Genomic DNA, 6,465 nt, shown 5'->3' on the forward strand with positions numbered 1-6,465 from the left:
CCGATATGAAAGCCCTTTAATATCAGTTGACATAAAAGCCCTTTAATGTCGGCTGCACTTGACATTAAATCCCTTTAATGAAATTTGCAACCGACATTAAAGCCCTTTAATGTCGGTTGCAACTGAAGCCTAAGAATCAAATGAAGCCCTTTAAACCAACATTTAAGCCCAGAATCTGTCTGTTTTATTAATTATTGTCCCTTTTTTTAAAAAAATTCTATTGCCAAATCCATTTTTTCGATCAAAAGGTATAACATGACACATCATTATCGAACGTTGTAACTATGACATATTATTAATGTATGGATTGTAAATCTATTACATTTAATCCGCAAATTCTACTATAAAATTATAATTTAAAAGGCCGTACAATAATTCAGGCTTTGAAAACAAAAATTACAAGTAATACAAACATTATGAGTTTACTGTCCCTCTCCACTTGGTAAGTATAGATCCCTCATAATTCTTCTTGAATAGACCTCCCAGCTTCAACATTATCTGGTTATAGGCATCTTTGTCTAACCACTGTTGTTCAAAAGATCATAAACAATAAAGATTTAAGACAAATGATTGAAAGTGAAAATGTGATCAGAATTTATATTCAACTAACTTTGTTTATTGGGAATGTGTATAAATGATACATTAAAGGCAAAATTCTTATAGTGAATGTGTTGGATATAGAGTTCCCCAAGAAAAAACATAAAGAGGTTGCAATGTCAAATCTTTACTCCTTTGTTGCACCTGCAAAACAAGAAAACTCAATAGTTGAATAAATGAGAGAATCTTCTTTTCCAAGATCTTGAAGAAGAGAAGCTTGGTTACCTAATATGAGATACGAAGTCGATGAAAAATTTTCGGCAACATAGCGATGCTACCACAACAAAACCAAAAATTTACTTTGAACTTGTTCAAACAAACACACTCCCAAAAATATTGTACAACCACTTGTTCTCAACAGAACTATCAAAATTCCCAAAAAATGAATATTCAAGAACACATGCATCAATAAGAAAATTTAGCTCACAATGTACTTCAAATCTCAAAAGTTGTCACAAAAACTACCATAGTGCATGAATAACCCACAAACTACCATAGTGCAACCCACAAACTCAAGCATCTTGAATCATAAACGGGTGTTACATTCTAATCCAATATGATCCGAAGAGAAATAAGCACACTATAACTTCTCAAACAGGAATTTCTATATCATTAGAGTCACTTGAAAACACTTAGAAACTGTTCTTAAAACTGCAAGCATTCAAAAATGTACTTACCACGAACAATTTTTATGTGAATCCCTTGCTGTTGCAATAAATCCATCTCCTCCCTACCCATTCCGAATACCTAAAAAATACACAAACAACATCATTAAAAATATAGGGTAGAACGAACCTAACGGCACGTGCAGCGGAGACATGCAAATGACGACAATGCCTTCCATGTCTCTTCCAAAGGGGTATTTGAGTTATGGCTTTTATTTTCTTTCTTTATTTCCCTTTTCACATGGGGAAGATGGGCTCACATTGGATGTTTGTACTTCAATTAGGTTAGGTCCAATAAATGATATTGTGACAGTGTGAGACATACTCGACCTATTTTTACAAACTGTTGGAGCAGCCAGCAGCAACAGCAACATCAACAACCACATCAGCAACCAGACAGCACTGCTACACCAGCTTGATTCAGTCAAATATCTCTCAATTGTACAAAATTTCTATCAATAATTGAAACCTGAAAACATAAGAGACTTGGAGGAAGAAGAAAAGAATATTAGCATAAGAAGAATTGTGTTATTTGTGACAACAGTTAGTATCAAATGAGAGTAAGAATATGAACAGAAGCCAAATCGGAGGTCGGAGGTTACTTTTGAAAAGAGTTATACTTTACAATATGGAAATGAATATGAATGAGAGGCTTTATATTTAACACTGCTTCTGAGCACTTGAATCAAATAAGAATAATCACAAGAATGTGGCAACTGGAGCAAACTATCTGTGAAGAAATGAAATCCCTACGGCCGCTCGAGTAAATATCAGCCTCAGCAATCAGAAAACAAAAGGAGGAAAAAGAAAAAAGAACTTTATATTTACGTCACCAACACGTCATGTCATTTCTTATACCTCCAGATTCATGGACTCAGTTCCTATCAATGAAAAGAAAAGCTAAAAAACAAAAACTCAGCAAAGTTCTAAATTCCATCAATCTAAATAAATATCACAATAAATCACAAAATCTACCGAAAGAAGTGATTTCAAAAGCCAACAAACACAAGTAGTTAGCATAAGAAAGGAGAACTCTTAACAACCATCTAACAAATAAGAAATGAGAACTCTAAAGATTAATTTCGAGATATATTTCAGGACTCGTGTCCTTAGAGTTAGACTCTTTCTATAAATACTTGAAGAAAAGCTTACAATGAATAAAATACCTAACAAATGGAAACATATCACAAATCCAACATGTAGTTCTATGGAGTAATAACAAAATCTAAACATCCAACAATAAATCAATAGACGAGATCCAAATATTAATTAAAGACTAAATGCCCTAACTAAACTAGATGTAATCTCCACTAGGCACAATAGCGTTTCATATAGTTCTAAACATTTGCATTATGCTGAAGGATTCTATCTAGACATTTGCATTGAATCTTCCCGCTAGCTCTCTAGCATAATCAATCTTACCTGCTTTACATAGTGAAAAGACCATAGTCGTATAGCTAACCACGTTAGGTAGGCAGTCCTTAACATTTCGACAAATAGCTTGTGTGCAGTATCAACACGATCATTCTTGCACTGGTTTGAAATCTGTTTTCACTCAGTAATGCATCCAAAAGATGATTGTATATCTTCATCGTCGGCTTGCACCCATTTTTCTTTTTTCTTTTTTTTTTTTTTATGCAACAGATGAGATCCACCCACGAACGATGGTAGCACGACCCAAACAGAGATCCACAACAGACATGGGTTGGCGACAGCTGGCCAAGAACGGACTTGGTGGTGCGCACGACAGAGACACGCGAACGACAGATGAGACGTGGGCAACTGGGTGCGGCGCCGCACAGTAGATCCGGGTGACTAATGAGACGCAGAGCAGATTTGGGCCAAGAACGGACCTCGTAGCATGCAGCAGATCCGAGCAACTAATGAAACGCAGGTGACTAATGAGACGCGGAGCAGATCTGGGCCAAGAACGAACCTGGTGGCACGCAGTAGATCGGGGCGATTGATGAGACGCGGGCGATTGGGTGCAGCGGCGCGGGTTGCACGACGACTAGACCTGCATAGAGGCCAAATCTACACCACGACAACCTCTTCACCCACGATCGACGGATGTATGACTAGGGTTTGGAAGAGAGAAGTGAGAAAGAAGAGGGTCTGAAAAGAGAAGTGTGAGAATGAGAGGAAAAAGAAAATAGGGGGAGAATGAAGAGGGAAATGAAAAAACAAATGGGGGAAAAATAGAAAGTGAGATAAATTAAGCGGGTCTTTAATGTCAGTTTAAAACTGACATTAAAGGTATCCCTACAATGTCGGTTTAAAAGTGACATTAAAAATCCACTTTTTTAAAAAAAACAAAACCGACATTATACATCTGATTTCACTTTTTCCAGTCGACATTAAAGCCCAAAATTCTTGTAGTAATTAAACTTGTGTCTAAATGAGGTAGTGTAGTGTCTATTTCTCATGGGCCTAATCGTATCTATACTTTAATAAAGAGGTATTTAATGATTCATTAAACACCTACACAATAGTTGAAGGTAAGTGAACTCAAAGGAAACAAGTATGAATTTTGAGGAATCATTTGACAATAATCATTACCAGTGACCACCCTAATAATGACACGATTTTGTAACTATTCAAGATGCTCTAGAGACTCATAATTAATGAATTATCTCATCATTACAAAATAAGTCTTATATTTTTTTAAGGGGATAGCTTGTGAGAGGTACACTGGAAAATACTCTTTACTACTTTCATTACTTTGATTCCATTCGACTCCTTATTGACTTGAGCGTGAAAATTGAAATGACTAGATGTTGCACTGTCGTTCATTTTCCTTCCTTTCATAGGTAACTTATGTGATTTCAAGCCATCTTTTATATCAACAAAATACAAAAAGGAAAAAGAAAAGAGATTATGCTAAATCAATACAGAAAAGACAATAATAATTAAAACTACATTAGAACGTTTATAATTAATTAGGTGAAAATATTCTCTCCATGACCAAAAACATGGTCACATGCCTTGAGCCCATAGAATCTGATCTGAAGATAAACAAAAACAAAAGGACAAGGCAAGGAATATAAGATCAAGAATTATGATTAATAAAATAATTTACTCAGTTGGATAAAAATATCAAATTTTTTTCATGGTTTTGAAATTTATTTCCACTCAGTGTGTCACTTTGTTAAAGAAACATATTAATATTACTAGTTAAAAATTCAAAAACAAAACAAATTTTTAAAATTATTTTTTCCTATTTTTAAGATTTGGATTTTTTTTTTTTAAATATGAATTGGGAGTTAATTAACAAAGTTTATAATCAAGATTCGAAATATTGATGTCGATGAAAATATTAAGGTCTCGATTTTATGGAAATATCGATAAAAATTTTGGAAAAAATTACGAAAATGAATGGAAATTGTTATAATTAGTTAATAAAACTTTCATTATGACTTCATTATACTATAATTGATCATTTTTAATCATAATTTCTATAAAATAAGATGATATTTAGATGTTTGTTGTAAATGTCTATGTAAATATTGATGATAGTAGTGATTATTTAAAAAAGAAATAAAAAATAATTACAAAATAATATAAAGTTTAGGTATTAGAGGTAAAATGATATGAAAATTATGAAAGTTTTGGATGGTTAAAAAAAGAAACTCAAATCAATTCAAATTTAATTTGTGGTTTTTTCAAATTCAATTTCTTTAAAAATGAAGGTTTTGGATCGATAATAAAGCTAAATATTGAGAAAACTTAGAAATTAGAAAAAGTAACACATAAAAAGACTTAATCTATGGTCAAAAAGTATATTGTCGTTTGAAACTATAAAATTGTATGTAATTAGAACCATAAAATTAAAAAACTTAAACTGAGCTAACATAGTTAACTAAAAAATCGAAATTTTCTTGAAAGGTTAAAATTTCTCAAAATCTCAAAATTTCGTCCAAATAGGGAGAATCAAAATATTTTAGAAATTTCAAAATTTCATCGAACTTGGGGGAAAACGAAATTTCTCCGATCAAAATATTAAGGACATCCAAATTTGGGCCGAAATTTTGAGACTTTGATGAAAATTTTAAACGATGATTATAATTTAATTTAATTTTTGAAAATTAAAAAGAATTTATCGGAACTTTATTGAGATGATTGGCGATGGAGAGCTTACATGAATCTGAAGTGCAATAGTGGAAGAATTCTATTCCAAGTTGTCATCTGAATGTAAAATAAAAAAGAGGCAGTTGTAAGCCTGTAAAAAAATAATAGTAAAATTAGGTCCATAGTTTGGATATATGAATTTTGTAGGAAATGACAAAATAACAAGTTCAGTCTAATTAAAATAGTCCGATCATCAAAATGCTCTCACAGTTAAAAATACGTGATTGTATCTGATTGTCGTCTGATTTTCATTTTATTACCATCTGATTGTCAATGCTATCAATTACTATCTGATTATTGTTTGATTGTTGTGTGATTGCTATTTCATATTGATTGTTATCTGATTTTTATCTCATACTAATTGTTAATGATATTGATTTACTATTTGATTGTTGTTAAATTAAAATTTGATATTGATTGTCATCCAATTGCCAATTATACCAATTGCTATCTAATTCTTGTCTGTTTACAATCTGATACTCATTGTCAATGATATTTATTACTATTTGATTATTGATTAATTACTATTTGATATCGATTTCTATTTGATTGTTGTTTGATTACTATTTGGTGATGATTATTAATGATACCAATTGCTATCTAATTGCTGTCTTATTATTATTTGATATTGATTGTTATTTTATACTTATTAGGAATATTATGAACCATCTTTTATACATGTTATTTTTCTTGTTAACAATGATGTAGACACTTTATCGATACACTACAATAATATAATATAGCAAATTTTGAATGGTGCATTTCAAGCATTTCCTAAAATTTAAATTTGAAAAATCCCCACTACATTATCCTAAAATGTAAATCACTTTTTTTCTGATTGTCAATGATATTAATTGTTATGTGATTACGGTCTGGTTACAAGATATTATTGATTGCTAATCATACTTGTTTGATACGAAGTACTTTGTGATTATTATCTGCTTATCATGCAATTGTTATTTGATATTAAGTACTTTGAGATTGTCATCTGATTACTATTCGATACGATTTGATTCTTGACGGATCATTGAATTGATATGTGATATACTAAAAAAACTGTTTAAACAATGCATTA

At 31.7% G+C, this 6,465-nt stretch overlaps 1 long non-coding RNA gene across 3 annotated transcripts; it reads right to left on the reverse strand.

Moving 5' to 3' along the window:
- Nucleotides 1–301: 301 nt before the first annotated feature.
- On the reverse strand, nt 302–3,410 carry LOC120086815 (uncharacterized). Of its 3 annotated transcripts, none has more exons than XR_016532305.1 (3): nt 2,685–3,410; nt 1,588–1,747; nt 302–1,344 (listed from the first exon to the last, which is right to left on the reverse strand). It is a non-coding gene; the product is annotated as an uncharacterized LOC120086815 (long non-coding RNA). The 3 variants fall into 3 exon arrangements; XR_005484335.2 differs by lacking the exon at nt 2,685–3,410 and having other exon boundaries at nt 302–741; nt 1,275–1,344; nt 1,588–2,678; XR_016532307.1 differs by lacking the exon at nt 2,685–3,410 and having other exon boundaries at nt 302–525; nt 611–1,344; nt 1,588–2,678.
- Nucleotides 3,411–6,465: the final 3,055 nt, after the last annotated feature.

Source organism: Benincasa hispida, chromosome 9 (genome assembly GCF_027475165.1).
Source record: "Benincasa hispida cultivar pf3 chromosome 9, pf3_genome.v1.1, whole genome shotgun sequence".
In the NCBI taxonomy this organism is placed as follows: domain Eukaryota; kingdom Viridiplantae; phylum Streptophyta; class Magnoliopsida; order Cucurbitales; family Cucurbitaceae; genus Benincasa; species Benincasa hispida.